Source organism: Netta rufina (assembly GCF_964035555.1).
Source record: "Netta rufina genome assembly, chromosome: 26".
NCBI classification, from domain to species: domain Eukaryota; kingdom Metazoa; phylum Chordata; class Aves; order Anseriformes; family Anatidae; genus Netta; species Netta rufina.
The window spans coordinates 1-17,166 of record NC_140150.1 but is presented as its reverse complement, the minus strand read 5'-3'; the positions used below and the strand labels follow the sequence as shown (position 1 = coordinate 17,166).

At 42.5% G+C, this 17,166-nt stretch overlaps 1 long non-coding RNA gene across 1 annotated transcript in view; it reads left to right on the top strand.

Moving 5' to 3' along the window:
• LOC311218851 overlaps positions 1-13,611 on the top strand; it is a 124,299-nt gene extending 110,688 nt beyond the window's left edge. The window contains exons 5-6 of the long non-coding RNA XR_014619132.1: positions 12,555-12,656; positions 12,775-13,611. This is a non-coding gene — a long non-coding RNA (uncharacterized lncRNA). The remainder of the gene's footprint in view (positions 1-12,554; positions 12,657-12,774) is intronic.
• Positions 13,612-17,166: the final 3,555 nt, after the last annotated feature.

Below are 17,166 nucleotides of genomic sequence, written 5' to 3'. Positions count from 1 at the left end.
CATCATAAGGAAATGTTTTTGAAAAAATACATATTTAAATGTTATGTTATGCTGTTTTTCTTAACCCATCATATGGAATCACGCTATACCTCATAATATTGTGGGTCTGCTAAAGTCTAAGTTCAGATTTTGTTTCAAAGGATTTCTTTTTCTTTCCCTGCCTGCTTATACAGTTCAACATGTGAACAAAGTTTTTCCGTAGCTATAATATTTCCTGGAAATAGTTGTTCCTTTGTATCATGTGAGTACTGGCACACCAATCAGACAGATGGATTTTATCTGTTCTCATCTTCAAGGAAATTAGTATTAAGAATTCTTCATCTAAACTACTTCAGCATGCAATGTAATTCTTTCATATTTGTATTGATTTATTAATCACTGAGAAGTTATGAATTAACCAAGGCCAAGACTTCCATCCTTGCTTTGCTGTGTATTTTCAGTTTTGCTTGCATCTCAGTGTTTTTATATACTTGGACTTCATTTGACCAGAAGTACTTAGCTTTGCACTTGGAAGTCATTTGATTTGACAGATTCTGTATTTGCGACATCAAAACATGTTGCTATGGAAAAAGTTACAAGTTCTAATTAAAAATGCAGAGGTCACAAGTTTCCCAGAACCAGTAGGGCACAGATCCTAGGAGAAAAGTATCACAACATAAAAAATCCAGAGATATGTCAATCTGTAACTTTCCAGATCTGAAAGGAGTGCAGCAAGAATTCAGAACAAACCACGAGGCTGGAATTTTGATCAAGCTTCCTTGTACTCATTCAGATGCTGTATATCTCACTTTCCATTGGCACAAATTGCTTCTGGAAATCATGCAGAGCACTGATCTTTGAAATGTTCTCTTAATACACATTAGGGAGAGGTCAGAAACTTGATGGAAATTAGAAGAGTGAGAAATCAGACCTGCCTGGTCATCTTTTCAAATCGAATGCCAATATTGAAATATTCTCCATGTAGTATTGGAGTGCTTTGTCAGCTACATGCTTCCATCGCTTCCTTTGAAAGTCTGTCCATGTTCAGTTATGTCTCACTGATTTTCTTTCTCTTCAATACCTTTTTATTTGTTTAACTGTTTCTACATTTCACTTTACATTATTATTATTATTATTATTATTATTATAATAAACAAATCCTGTAGATTTCCATTTCGTTTGCTCCAGGTTAGCCAAAATAAAAGAATTGTTGGTACAAGTACAGGCTTGTGGTTGAGATGCCTGAGCTGGTGATGCTTGTGAGAAGATATGCCCACAAAATATACAAATCAGAACTTAAGAACTTAGCTATAACGGATTTATTCATGCTTAGTGCCACACTGATATGAACACACCTAGTTTGTGCCATGTTGGAGATCTCTGCATTAGTATGTTGTGTGACATAGTCAAGGCATATCCAGTTTCACTCAAAATGTATTTAGTGTTGGAGTTCTCAGTGCTTTTGTTCCTTTATTATGACTGTTATTATTATTAGTTTATGAATAGTGTGAAAGTATCTCCTAAGGTTGTGCATCTGCCTTGCAGTAGTTGGGGAGAGCAGTTTGTTTCTTTGAACTTCGTTCTGCAATTTAAAAGCAGTGATGTGCTGTTACTACAGCACAGAGCTAACTCATTTTCAATTTCCTCTCAGGATACCTGCTAAGCATCTTTCTGTCCTATGAAGATGGGAAGCTTGCAGTCTGATAGGTCCTGCCCACCAAAATGCTTTTCTAGATACAAAAAAATAAATATCATTTCACTGATGATTAAGTTTGCTGAAGTAAAAATGTCTATGAGCATAGCACTTCATTCTCCACTGAGAAGTAGCCATTTAGCAGCAGGTCTTGTTATGATACATGCACAGCTTCTTGCAATCAGCCAAGGCTCAGACTGAGATTCACATGGCTGATACAGAATCATTCTCTTGACTGAAGTACAATCAGAAATATTTATTGTAGGTAAGTAGACAATTGCTTTTATGTATGTCTTGATAAACCATATCATAGAATCCAAGTTGGAAGGGACCCACAAGTATCATCGGGTCCGACTCCTGGGTTCCCAAAGGACCACCAGAAAAGTCAGACCATGTGTCTGAGAGCTTGTCCAAGCACTTCTTCAGCTCTGTCAGCCTTGGTGCAATGACCACTGCCCTGGGGAGCCTGTTCCAGTGCTCAACCACCCTCTCAGTGAAGAACCTTTACCTGATACCCAGTTTGAACCTGCCCTGTCGTAGCTTCAAGTCAGTCCCTTGGGTCATATCTCTGGTCACCAGAGAGAAGAGCTCAGCACCTGCATCTCCACTCTCCCTTGTGAGGAAGCTGTAGACGTGACGTCAGCTGCTCCTCATATGTCTTCCCTTCTAGACCCTTTGCCATGTTTGCTGCCCTTCTTCGGATACTCTCTAACAGCTTTGTGTCTTTCTTGTACTGTGGCACCCAGCATGCACACAGTACTCAAGGTAAGACCACTCCAGCACAGAGAAGAGTGGAACAATCACTTCCCTTGACTGATTAGCAATGCCATTCTTGATGCACCCCAGGATACAGTTAGCCCTCCTGGCCACCAAGGCACACCGCTGGCTCATGCTCATCTCCCTTTCTGTGGGTCTACTCTCCAGCGTCTCATCCCCTAGTCTGCACATATAACCAGGGTTGCCCCCTATATGAACTTTTGCATAAGGTTTTAGTTATCTGCTGAAGATCGTACGAAAGGTACAGCATGAGACTCACGAGGTAGACTTACCATTCCAGTGTGTAGCATGTATGTATACAGGGTCTTTTTCATTATTATTTTGGAGTTAGTTCCTGCGAGAATCTGATACTTGGCTTATCGCCAATATTACATGTAGCTCACTAACATGACTGTGGCCTCAGGCTACATCCCTTAAACTGAGAAGATAGAAAGTGAACTAGAATACAAGACATAAAATGAACTTTGTTGTTAGCATAGGCCTTTTTTCATAACTACAGAAACTGGCATTAGGATTACATATTTCAAAGCCTATATACATCATATTAGTGTAATAAACAAAAATATAATGGATTAATTAACAATAGATTCCCCCCTACCACTACTTTTTAGACTTTAAACTACCATGGTTAATTAAGATGAGGACTATATGCTTTCATGACCTCGTACAAATGCTGATGTATAGTTTTATGAATGTAGAAAATGTCATTCATCTGTATTTAATGAAACTTGTTTATACTTTTTAAGTCTATGAACAGAACTAATTACCATGAAAAATTCTAGGCAGCTGCCCTGAAGCTGTTTCAATAGCTATTTCCTTCTTTCCTTCTTTGTTTTCTAATAAGGAAAGAAGTTTTCAGAGAGTTACAGAATAAATTTGGGATCAAGAGCCAAAATAAATGCCTTTTTACTGACTGAAGCAATGTTAGATCTTGGCTTCCTTACTCTAATTCTAAGTCACACTAGATGAAAGATTCTGTGAATTCAGATGGCAGTTTAGATGGCAACCATGCTTCTAACCTTATGCTTTACCCATTTCTACATTAGTCATTTACTTTATCCTTTTAAAAAGTGTACAAATTAAGATAATCATTTAAAATTCCTTCCTGCTTAACATGATATTAGACTTTAAATGATTTCCTACTTTTTGCGTGCAGATAATACAGATTTGTTTTCTTTCATAAAGCAATCAAAAGCACACTACTGTCATTTTACATCAGCATAGTATTTCCATTTTCTCATGTTAACTGTGGACTTATTTTTATTGCTGTCTGACTTTTATCTAAACTGATAATTTGAAAAATAAGCTACTCTAAAAGAGTGTGCTTAAGGGAAACTCTGGAGATATTCTTTCCTTGATTGGAGTCTCCTGAAAAATTTCTCAGCCCTGATTTCTAAAATGGCAAGAAGCTGAAGTAAAACTTTTGCAGAGAGCATGAAGTAACAGGTTAGGGTCTCTAAACTGACTTTGTACTAAAGAATCTGATTCACAGTGTTGAGTGTTACTAAATGCAAACAGGTATTTTTCTGTTAGTTGCCAAACAAGCAGAGAGCTTTTCATATCTATTTTCACTCTTTGGAACTATAAAAAAAAGGAAGGGGAAAGAAAAATATCTCTCTAGCCTATCAGAGCCTGGTTCTCTTACCAGGCTTGGTTTAATCACATTTGTGTTTGTATAGAAAAGGTGTAAAACCAGAATCAGACCATTAGTCTTATGGTGGGAACCCATTTTATTAATGTACAAGAATAAAACACAAAACAGACTAGGATATGTACTGGAAATTAACATGTAATATAAAGTCATCTGGTAGTAATGCCATGTGAACATTTTCACAGCAAAGTTGAGCCAAAGATTATTTCCTGTGTGCGCTGATGATTTTGGTTAGTGAAGACAATTATGTGAAAATGTTTTTACATGATTGTAGTATGCAAAAAATCTGTGAAGTCATTAGAAGATCCATTGCTTTCAGAACAAACCGTATAAGGTGCACAGAATTGTACCACACTGCCATAAATGAAGCCATACAACACCTCAAAAAGAAGAAGTTCTCCCTCATTCCCATGCTTCTCTGGAAAGGAAGAATTCTGGAAGTGAAATTTTGACTTGGATTTAGTTGAAGTGCATTTGTGAAGCAGTGCTGCTGTTATCCCAGAGCCCTACTAGTTTTGGCTTAGAAAACTAGCCTAGTGGGAAATAGTTTGCCTTCCTGATGGAATGTGTCTGGAAGGTTAAATTGCAGAAAACAGTTCTAAGAGCTCAATCAATATTTAGAGGAGGTGGCAGGTGAATTAAGACCAAGAGATGTAGTAAGAAGACTTCTGGGCTTGGGAGAAAATGGTTGAGCACTAGCTGTTAATATAGCAAACATATTCATGCTAAAGGATGCCAAGAGCGAGTTTCTGTGGCACCATGCTCAAGTGAGAGGGCTGTTTGATGAAAAAAAAAAAAAAAAAAAGAATACCTACAATGTCTATTAAGTCTGCCTGGTTTAAGGGGTTATATGATACATGTGTATCTGTGGGCATTCTTAATATTTCCATTTTACCGTTCAAGTCTAGTTCTATTTCCATGTTACTGTTCAAGGGAGTGCTTCTTAAGGGATAGAGTGAAATGTACCACAGAACTGGTATGCATTATGTTGTATCTTTGATCTTTGATTATAAAAGAAAAAAAAAAGTCATTTAGCATATTGAAGGTACAAATGCTATGAATTTTACTATGCTGATTCATTTTGTCTCTAATGCAAGACTATTGTATCTAGACTTCATGTTAAATCAAGCAATGGTATGATAATCTAAGACTGCTGCCTTTATTGGAAAAGAACTGAAAAGGAATAAAAGTTAGAGGATTGGAATTAAGTTCCATTTTTAGACTAGACTTGAACAGTAAAATGGAAATATAATTTGATAAGCATATTTATCACCATTTTTATTGTATTCAGGTCAAGGGACTCAAAAGGCAACAATCACAGGAAAACAGAGACGAGAGACTTCATAAAATCATAAAATTACTTCAAATCTCTCGTGTTTTATTTCAGTGCAGGATTAGTTTATGCCTGTGTCATTTCTGCATTAAAAATCAAAGCAACAACAAAACAAACAGACAAACAAACACCAAAACCCAACAACCCAGTACAGTATTCGATGATGAAAATAGAGCATGAAGAATTATTTAAAAGAATCAGAATGCATAGATGTCCTTTTTGACAAAAGAATGAAGGAAAAGACACTTTTAGTCACAGAGGATTTTTGGAAATATCTAATTAGTCAAAGTTGTTTTAATTGAATAGTTTGCACTGATGCTCTCTAAATAAAACAAGCAAAAAACAACTTACTCTTCTCCTTTGATCCATCCAGTCTTGTCTCCTCTCATCTTCAGTGCCTGGGAAGGTTATCTAGTAGATCATCTTGAGTGCCATCATGTGGCACATACAGGACAACCAAGTGATCAGGCCCAGTCAGCATGGGTTTATGAAAGGCAGGTCCTGCTTGATGAACTTGATCGCTTTCTACGACAAGATGATGCACTTAGTGGATGAGGGAAGGGCTGTGGATGTTGCCTCTCTAGACTTTAGTAAAACTTTTGACTCTGTTTCCCACAGCATTCTTCTGGAGAAATGGACTGCTCATAGCTTGGATGAGTGCATGCTTCACTGCATAAAAACTGGCTGGGTGGTCAGGCCCAAAGTTGTGGTGAATGGAATTTAATCCAGTTGGAGGCTGGTCACTAGTGGTGTCCCCCAGGGCTCAGTACTGGGGACAGTTCTCTTTATATCAGTAATCTGGACGAGGATATCCAGGGCAGTAAGACACAAGTGTTGATCTGTTTGAAGGTAGGAGGGCTCTGCAGGGCAATCTGGATAGGCTGGATGGATAGGCTGAAGCCAACTGTATGAAGTTCAACAAGGCCAAGTGCCAGGCCCTGCACTTGGAGCACAACAACCCCATGCAATGCTACAGGCTGAGGGAAGAGTGTCTGGAAAGCTGCCTGGTGGAAAGGGACCGGGGGATATTGGTAGACAGCTGACTGAATATGAGCCAGCAGGATGTTCAGGTGGCCAAGAAGGCCACTATGATGAAAAAACAGATGTCTTTTCCAACCTAAATGATACTGTGATTCTGTGATTCTTCTATAATTGGACACCTCTTTCTCACATTTCTTCTACACCTCCTATAAAAAGCACTTGAAATGAGCCGAAAGAATCTACTTTTTAATACAAAACTGACTTCTGACCAGTCAGTGCTGTATATTTAAGCCATGGATAGGGAATTTCATGATGAGGTGACTGAATGCACTGAATTTATTTCCTTCCTCTCTACTCTAATCCTGTAAGAAACTGTCTTTGCTGTCTGAATCTCATATATTTGAGGCATACTTATGTCACATTTCTTCACAAGAAAAAGTAAATCATAATGTAGCCTGAGCCAGTGTCAGTAGGAAACTGCCTCTGTGAAAAAAACAAACCCTTAATTCAAATTAGCGTGCTTAAGAAAAAGCACTTTTTGTTTGTTTGTTTGTTTGTTTTTCTTCTATTGTTTGGTCAGTAGTAAGAAACAGAAATATTTACCCATGAAGTTGCCTTGAATGTCTTCATGTTTTCTGATGACTCTCATTTTTCAGTGATGTTTTGCTTTGTAAGCAAAGAATGTGTTCCTAAAACTCAAACAATTTTATCATGTATACAGTTGATAAATGATGAAACAGTGGACGACAACAGAAACGCAGCATCTTCATCTTAAAAGAAAAGGTCAATTGCTGTGCATACAACTGAACATAAGTATTACACAGTTCAAGTAACATGCAATTTGACTGACTAACAGATTATTAAAGAGAGAAAAAAAAAAACTCAGTTTAACAGATCCAGGGATGTTTAGAACATCAACTACTAAAACAACAGATCTCTAGCATAGGGATAAAAACAAATCTGAATAAAATTAGGATTTAGAAATACTGGGATGGTTACAATGACATCTACCAAAAAAAGCTGGCTTTGGTCTATAGAAGCTTTAGCAGTGTCGTGGTTTAACCCAGTCGGCAGCTAAGCTGTTCACTAATCCTCCCTCCTCCCTCTCTGGGATGAACCACTAACGGAGTACCAATCAGCTAGGAGAACTGCTATCTAGTTGAGTACCAATCTCTCAAATAACATGAGCTTTGCTTGGAAAAAGTCCTCAGTGCAGAACAGTGCAATGAAGCTATCGATACTTGAGTATTTTTTGTTTGAGTGCTTTTGTATGATGGACACTTGAATACAGTCAGTGGTATCTGAGTGCATCACAAGTGTGTATTTACTTTTAAACTACTGATAAAATAGCTACTTTAGATTGGCAAAGGAAATACATCTGTGAATAGACTGTGTGCAGAAAAGTTACTAGAGATAATATTTCAGAAAAGTGCTCTTGCACTGCTATTCAATGAGAGTTGTATGCCTGCAAAATATTGTATTATCGTCCTGATTCCTTTTCTCCTTCTCTCATGAAAGAGGCACTCTTCCTATTAGCCTCAATGAAGGCTTTGTTTTTGTCTTCAACATTCATCACAAACCTTCTGGTGATCAGCATGAAAAATACTAACACAAAGAAGATTTTTCTTCTCAGACTGCAATAAGACTGGGAATGTTGCTTACTGGCAGATAGAGCTGAAAGTCTATTGAAAGAATTAGGATAAATTGACTAGCTTTTTCCACTACAGAGCTCATTGTGTATGTCACACCAATAATGCTTTTAAAAAAGGTTATTCTGGTACTATGTGCAAGATTTGAGGACTTGTCTCTTGGAAGCTTAGGTCTGTTGTATGGCATACTTTTTCTTCTCACCACACAGGAGAAACATAGAGGCAGGTTTGGTGTGTTTCCAAGGCCACACTGCATCAGTGATAGTGCTCAATAATATTGTTCTACTTTAAGAACAGTCCAAGAAGAGGAGAGGACCAGTTTAACGTTGTCATACAAACATATTACAATCTGTCACACCAATATTCAATTTGGGATTACATGTTCAGACATCAAGGGGACCTAATTTGGCAGTATTGCTAACTGCTAAACTCCCTGCCCCAGTAAGTCATAGAAACTTGGCAGAGAAACACACAATCACAGTTATCATATCGGGACTACCTGTAAATGTTTCTCAAAAGCAGTTTCTAATAGTAAGATAAATAATATGGGTGACTGTTACCAGAGTCTATACTCATGTGCTACGATGTTTAATTATGTGCAAATATAGGTCACACAGATAATAAAGATATCAGACAATGATAAGAGGTATTCTTTTTAAACTCTGGCACACTTGATTCAGTCTCAAAAACAATTATGCCTTTTGATGGTAAACAATTGGTCATGAAAATGTTGCCTGAAATGAACTTACAAACATGGTAAAACATGGTCAGTTTAGGAAAAAATAAGGGCTATCTAGGCAAAGGTTCCAAGTACATCTGATGCATCTGTTATAAAATGTAGAAACTGTTCATAGCAGAATATAATAATCCATTTTCCATGTGCATGCAGAGGTTGAAAGAGGATCAGTGTGACTGAAAACACTGGAGGAAGCAGATATGCCTTCAGTAAAGTGATTGAACCTCAAGAACAGTAAACAATGAGAACATGGAAATAGGTAGAAAGTCAGTATTCTGAAAGTCTTAGAAGCAGATGACTAGAAGCATATATTCAATGCAGTTGATCAGATGGCTGAAAAACAGGAGAAACATCTCAAAAGAGGAGCAGGGAAGACAGGAGCTTTTCTTGCCTGTGGATACTTCTCCTATTTCTATGTTCTTTCTAGACTAAATGCAGAATGAAAAAGCTCTTCCAAACACTGCCTCTGCGGGTGGCACTGGCTATTTGGCAAAAAAAAAGCCTGTAAACATTCACAGGGAATGTAACCATTTAGGCTCAACTTCCAGTGGCAGTTGTTGAAATCAAATTAAAGAAATGCTAATTTTATTATTATTATTATTATTATTATTATTATTATTATTATTATTATTATTATTATTATTATTATTATTATTTATTTATTTATTTATTTATTTATCTATTTTTGTGTGTATGTGTTTTCCCTGATACCTTCCCTCTCAACTAGAGTTCGGGACTCTCAGAAAGAGAAGCTGGGTTTACACCCATCATTGCAGATGCTTTTGGGTAATTTAGCAGGGAAGGCTAGGCATGTATTTTGTCAGAGATCCAGGAAATATTTTCTAAATTATATCACAGAAGAATGAAAACCTTCCTTGAGCAGTACAGTCTAAGAGAAAGGAGGTTATATAGGGCATAATCTTTCTGTTCTCTAATGGAAACTATTGTCTGACTTTGCTACAGCCATAGTTTTCTAACCATTAGAAGTAATTTGCCCAGATTAATGCTCTCTGTTCAATTCATTTAATGTGACGATTTCATAACACTGCTGTCTTTATCAGTAGTCAAAATAACCCCTGGTAAACCCCAGGAGGCAAAAATGCTTGTCGCGTTTAGCTGTTGAGGGTGGATGCTGCTGCTTCATGAAGAATAAAGTAATTGTTTTAAAGAAAAGAAACATCATAAAATTACTGGGTCTATCAGAATTCTTTGTCTTTCATCAGATGTATTATTTCGTCATAGCTTGGCTTTTATTTTTATTTTTATGTTTATTACAATGCCGTTTTTGTGTCTCTGATAATACGGGAGTGCTGTGAGACTTCCGTAAGAAGATGCTACAAAGTGTTTTTGTTTTTTTTTTTTAGAAAGAAACTCACCTTTTTTTGTATGTGCAACGATGCACATACATTCATGGATATCTTCTCCTGCAGCTTCCTGTTGAAAATGCCAACTTCTATAAGATTGTAATTTATTTATTTTTTTTAATTATTTTGCACGTTGTTCTCTGTATAGCCAGTACAGTTGTTCTTATTAGCTTTCTTTGTATTGCATGTGTAGAAAGTTTTAACACTTTAATATCTTTTCTCCCTTAGGTATAGTAACATATGCTCCCAATTCAGCCTTGGAACCCATTTAGACCATGAACAGCTATCATTCTCTAAGTCAATTCTCTAACTCAAGTCTGGACAATGCTCTCAGAAGTATGATATGATTTTTGAGTGGTCCTACGTGGAGCCAAGAGTAGGACTTAATGATCCTTGTGGGTGCCTTCTGACTGAGGATATTTTATGTGTCAACTCGGGTCCCCTGCAATGACTTTGAAGATGATGCTTCTTCTGGGGTCCCCCACAACTTCTTCTGCGGTGTCAACAGTACATGTAGTACTTGAAGGCACTGTCACCCACATATGCTTAGAATCCCTCTGGTAGATCACCACCACCCTGACCTCCTGCTTGTGAACTTTCTCAGAGCGGGGGCTCTGCAGATGCCCCTCAAACCAGCCCCCAAAGCCCCATGTCACTAGAACCTGCCCCAAGATCACCAACAACCTCTAAGGCCCCTGGACTGCAAAACCACCCCCAAACCTGAACCACTTCCAGCATCAGAACTACCCATGAAGCCTGCCCAACACCACAAATGCCTCTTACACCACCTGAAAGACCTGCTACAACCCCCACCCCCACCGCCCAAATCCTTGCATAAAATCTTTCAGCCCACTGCCATACAGTGCTCCGGTAGTCATAGCAACTACAAACCAGCCATGTTCCTATCCCCAAGCCTCCATGATGCCAGGTGTCTCTTTATCTCCCTTCACTGTCTGGAGTTGGTCTGGTGACTACATGGTACTGTGCGCCTTTGCTACCATGCCACAGGATAACAGGATGGATGACCAGACACTGCTGGGACTGGGGCACAAGCCATTCAGAGGCCAAGCAGAGGACAGATTACTCCCTGGGGATCATCAGCATTTCCTTCTCCTGTCACAGTAAGACAAGCAGAGGATAGCCCTTGCCTTATTCTTATTCTTTTATTCTTATTCTTATTCTTATTCTTATTCTTATTCTTATTCTTTTCTTTATTCTTTTCTTCTTCTTCTTCTTCTTCTTCTTCTTCTTCTTCTTCTTCTTCTTCTTCTTCTTCTTCTTCTTCTTCTATTTATTTATTTATTGTCAGTTAGTGCTGATGCAGTTACATTACATCAAGGTAAGAGGGGAGGCTCAGCCAGGTGACTCCTAACCTGTTAGGCTCCCACATCAGCCCCCCAGGAGGCTGATGCACCTCCCACCAGCTTCAAACTGTGCTGGGGTCCTCCTTGCTGCCTACAAGACTGGTTCCCTCCTTGCTGCCTACATAGCCATGGTTCCCGCAGTCCCTTTGCACCTTATTGAAAAGTGTTCTCCTAGCTATGTGGGTTGCTTCTGGGATGGGGTGAGGTGGATTCCAAGCTTACAAACACATAGGCAAAGATGCATGCAGGGACATGTTGTGTTCTGCTACTGGGTTTTTGAGTGGACATGTTGCCCCACTCACCCATTCAGGACCATTACAGTTTTCTCTTGACTCCTGCAAAACCCTTTATTGTGTCCCTCAGTACTCCCCTGGTTCTATAGCATCTTTTCACCGCTGTTGTATCTTGAGGACCTCTCCTGGAATTTTATTATAACAGGATTGCTCCACACCTAACTCAAGTGCTGCCATGATCGCTACTGCCTCCCCATGCCCAAAATGCAGAACTGCAGCACCCAGCTCTGCTCATGCACAGTAGCAGTGCTGTGCTCTCTGCAGCATGGCGGCAGTAAGAAAGCATTTCATTTCAGCATAAATGTTAGTGGCACCAGGCAAGTGTTGGGACCACCAGTGCAGCTAGCGAGACCTTTTGGTGGTGGTGGGCTCAGGGGTGTCTCCTGACTGCCCCAGGATGATGTGATGGAGAGGCTTGGTGCCGGGGGACTGCAGGGCACAGCCTGCTCGGTGTGGGCAGGGGTTGTGGGGCAGGGGCAGCCACTGCTGTGGTCTTTCCTATGGCCTTGTGCAGCCCTGGGTGGCCATGCACACAGAGAGCCAGGAGCCCCAGAGCAGGGTGGGTGTACGGTGGCTTGTGGGCTGGGTCTGCCAGGCACACTTGCCTGGGAGAACTATGAAAGGTTCCCTGTCAGTTGAAGTCGGGGCAGCCCCAGGGAATGAGTGGAGAACTGGCAGAGGGGAGGATGGTAAAAAGATATTAGTCTCATCCCCCCCCTCCCCTCCAATTACAGATGCTGGATGCCTCCCCACCTCCTCAGAGCTTCCATGGAGACTCCCCCAACACTGGTTGCCCTGCATGGCTGCGTCTAGCTCCAGGACCAACCTTGAAGCAGGTTTGAGTCAATTTGGGAAAGAGTGGTACAGAAATTCATACAGAAGGAAGGGTGCTAGCCTAAAATAGATTTGGATAATACCCGTTGATAACAGTTGTGTGTTCTCTTCCTCTTTCAGGTCTAGCAGTGAGGGCTAAGTTATACTCTACTCTGCTGTGGATGTCACCGACTCCATCTGGCTTAGATTTGCAGGATTTTGCCTCACTGTTGTAGTGGCATGGGTGAAATGAGGAAGGTGGACTCATCACTCACTTTTGACAGGAACTGCTGTGGCTGAAGATAAGACCAGCAACAAATAAGACAGATGAAGCCTGAAATGAAGTGGGTGTGGCTGGAAGCTGCCTGTACCTGCAGACAAGAAAGCTGTTGTCCGTGGGGGAAGAAGGATCCCTCTTAGCTGTCCTTAGCAGACCGGGTCACCAGCATCCATGGCATGATCTGTGTATGTCATTAAAAGTGCTGTATGGTTACATACCGGGTATGTGCAAGACACTAGTTAGTTATGAATTCTAATGTTACCAGAGTTATAAGATGCCAGTGCATTCTCTTAGGTGGATGACAGACAAGCAATGGGATCTGCAAAGGAGGAAGCTGGCAGAGAGACCAAGCAAGAAGCTTCTTCAACGTCCACCATCTCCCACTGTACCTATCCATCCATGCCTCTGGCTCCCTACTCCCCTCTCTTTCCCTTTTTCTTCCTCTCTCACTGCTATCTGCATCTGTCTCATCTTCCCCTGCAAATCTCTGTCCTGCTGCCTGCCCCATTGTTCCTTGCTATACCCACCTGTCTAGATGGTGCTTCTCTTTTTCGCTCTTTACGCTCTGTCCTGCTCCCTGGCCTTATTTTTCCTTCCTCCAGTCCTGCTCCATGGTAACAGAAAGCAACACATCAGCATGGGACAGATGAGTGCTGATCCAGTGCTGATTTCTGAGGTTAAATGGGGGAAAATGGGTGCACAGGGACCATCAACCATGCAACAGCCTCCCTCCAGGCACTGATGTGCATGAATAAACAGCTGCTTTGTTTATTGCACTCCTGTCTTTGCAGTCCCTTTGCACAGAGTAAGTGGCTGTCACTATGTTCAAGGAAGCAGGTTAAATAGTGCATGTGTGTGTGGGGGAATGTATTAGGTGGTGGCCCAGCATTCCTGAAGGGTGGCAGCTGCTGGATGGGTCTGGAAGAGCCCCTGTTAGAGGCAGAAGGGGATGGCCCCGCTGTGTAAAGGGGCTTTGGAGCTGTTCTCTGACAAAGGACTAGTTGCCAGCTCTTGTGGACAGTCAGGGTGAGTGTGGTTGGGCTTTCATGAGACTATTGGGGGCTGTGGAGATGGCACAGGAGGTGCTGGGTCCACCTGGGGGACAGCTGTGGGACTGGCTGTCCTGAGGGAAGGCTGGGATAGGGGTCGAGAAGCTACAGGGAGGGTTGTGCCAAGATGGACACAGAGGCAAGAGGTGTCACACCAGGTTCTGGGTTGTGCCAAGATGGACACAGAGGCAAGAGGTGTCACACCAGGTTCTGCATGGCTTCCACATTTGGTAGCGGAGTGGGTGGGTGTGGGAGGGTGTGTGCTGCTGTAGGGTCAGAAATTATTGAGTCCTGCAGCATTCTGGGAGTTGTAGTCTTTGGGCTTCCAGCCAGCCTCTGTAGTTTCCAGTGCATGCCATGAGTAGTTGTCGTTTGCTTTACTGCCAGTGAGTAGCCACACACGGCAAGGGCTAATTTTTCTCCTTTGAGACAGGGGTGAGAGGTGCAGTCTCCCACCAGCTTCGTGTCTTTTTCTGCACAGTTCCCGTTGAAATCATTAGAAACAGATCAGAAAACATAAAGCACTGCGTGACACGCATGCGCAGTAGCTGTTACAAACTCACTTGTGCCACCTTGTGATCAAAAGTCGCAAACACAGGCATCTTCCTGGGCATAGCTCGGGCAGCACAGTACTCACTGCTGCTCTCTGGTGAGCAAAACGCAGCACATGCAAGAGCCAGCACGGCGCGCATGCGCCCCAGAGGCAACGAGAGGTGCAAGAAGAACAAAGGCAGAGCGGCGAGCAGATGCGTAGCAGTGCCCGGGACTCAGGCATGCGCAGTAAGTGCCGGTACGCGAACGTGGATGGTAGTGCCTACGATCGGGCATGCGCAGTTGTGCTGCCTCGGGAGTGCACACAGCAGTGCCCTGCGAGCATGTGCAGTAACATCCCCTCAAGATTATGTGCAGTAGCACTGCTGCTCGGTCATGAGTGGGAGCATAGCTGGGAGGTTAACACACAGTCTGCTCCATCTCTCCCCTGGAAATTACACAGGGCTCTCCAGTGTGCTCTAGCATCCCCTAGATGCATCCCAGTGCACTCAAGAGGCCCCCAATATCGCCCCAACCCCTGCCAGATGCCTGATCTGCAGGCATCCCAGAGCACTCCAGTCTACTCTAGAGAGCACCAAAGATCTCTCAGTGCATGCTAGGGCTCCCCCATAAGGCTGCCAGTGCCCCCACTGTGTTCTAAAGTGATTAAGGAGACATCGAGGAAGCAAGGATAATAGACAAGGGGTTATGGTTAGGGTTAGGGTTAGGGTTAGCAGTTAGGGTTAGGGTTAGGGTTAGGGACATTAGGGTAAGGGTTAGGGTTAGGGTCATTAGGGTTAGGGTTAGGGTTAGGGTTAGGGTTAGGGTTAGGGTTAGGGTCATTAGGGTTAGGGTTAGGGTCGTTAGGGTTAGGGTTAGGGTTAGGGTTAGGGTTAGGATCATTAGGGTTAGGGTTAGGGTCAGAGTTAGGGTTATGTTTAGCTTTAGGGTTAGTGTTAGGGTTAGGGGTTAGGGTTAGGGTTAGGGTTAGGGTGAGGGTCATTAGGGTTAGGGTTAGGGTTAGGGTTAGGGTTAGGGTTAGGGTCATTAGGGATAGGGTTAGGGTTAGGGTTAGGGTTAAGGTTAGGGTCATTAGGGTTAGGGTTAGGGTTAGGGTTAGGGTTAGGGTTAGGGTTAGGGTTAGGGTTAGGGTTAGGGTTAGGGGTAGGGTTAGGGGAGGGTTAGGGTTAGGGTTAGGGTTAGGGTTAGGGTTAGGGTTAGGGTTAGGGTTAGGGTTAGGGTTAGGGTTAGGGTTAGGGTTAGGGTTAGGGTTAGGGTTAGGGTTAGGGTTAGGGTTAGGGGTTAGGGTTAGGGTTAGGGTTAGGGTTAGGGTTAGGGTTAGGGTTAGGGTTAGGGTTAGGGTTAGGGGTTAGGGTTAGGGTTAGGGTTAGGGTTAGGGTTAGGGTTAGGGTTAGGGTAGGTTAGGGTTAGGTTAGGGTTAGGGTTAGGGTTAGGGTTAGGGTTAGGGTTAGGGTTAGGGTTAGGGTTAGGGTTAGGGTTAGGGTTAGGGTTAGGGTTAGGGTTAGGGTTAGGGTTAGGAGGTTAGGGTTAGGGTTAGGGTTAGGGTTAGGGTAGGGTTAGGGTTAGGGTTAGGGTTAGGGTTAGGGTTAGGGTTAGGGTTAGGGTTAGGGTTAGGGTTAGGGTTAGGGTTAGGGTTTAGGGTTAGGGTTAGGGTTAGGGTTAGGGTTAGGGTTAGGGTTAGGGTTAGGGTTAGGGTTAGGGTAGGTTAGGGTTAGGGTTAGGGTTAGGGTTAGGGTTGGTAGGGTTAGGGTTAGGGTTAGGGTTAGGGTTAGGGTTAGGGGTTAGGGTTAGGGTTAGGGTTAGGGTTAGGGTTAGGGTTAGGTTAGGGTTAGGGTTAGGGTTAGGGTTAGGGTTAGGGTTAGGGTTAGGGTTAGGGTTAGGGTTAGGGTTAGGGTTAGGGGTTAGAGGGTTAGGGTTAGGGTTAGGTTAGGGTTAGGGTTAGGGTTAGGGTTAGGGTTAGGGTTAGGGTTAGGGTTAGGGTTGGGTTAGGGTTAGGGTTAGGGTTAGGGTTAGGGTTAGGGTTAGGGTTAGGGTTAGGGTTAGGGTTAGGGTTAGGGTTAGGGTTAGGGTTAGGGTTAGGGTTAGGGTTAGGGAGGTTAGGGTTAGGGTTAGGGTTAGGGTTAGGTGTTAGGGTTAGGTGTTAGGGTTAGGGTTAGGGTTAGGGTTAGGTGTTAGGGTTAGGGTTAGGTTGGTTAGGGTTAGGGTTAGGGTTAGGGTTAGGGGTTAGGGTTAGGGTTAGGGTTAGGGTTAGGGTTGGTTAGGGTTAGGGTTAGGGTTAGGGTTAGGTTAGGGTTAGGGTTAGGGTTAGGGTTAGGGGTTAGGGTTAGGGTTAGGGTTAGGGTTTAGGGTTAGGGTTAGGGTTAGGGTTAGGGTTAGGGTTAGGGTTAGGTGTTAGGGTTAGGGTTAGGGTTAGGGTTAGGGTTAGGGTTAGGGTTAGGGTTAGGGTTAGGGTTAGGGTTAGGGTTAGGGTAGGTTAGGGTTAGGGTTAGGGTTAGGGTTAGGGTTAAGGTAGGGTTAGGGTGTTAGGGTTAGGGTTAGGGTTAGGGTTAGGGTTAGGGTTGGGGTTAGGGTTAGGGTTAGGGTAGGGTTAGGGGTTAGTAGGGATATGTGGGGGGGGGGGTTGGGAGGTTGTGGGTTGGTACGTGTAGGGGT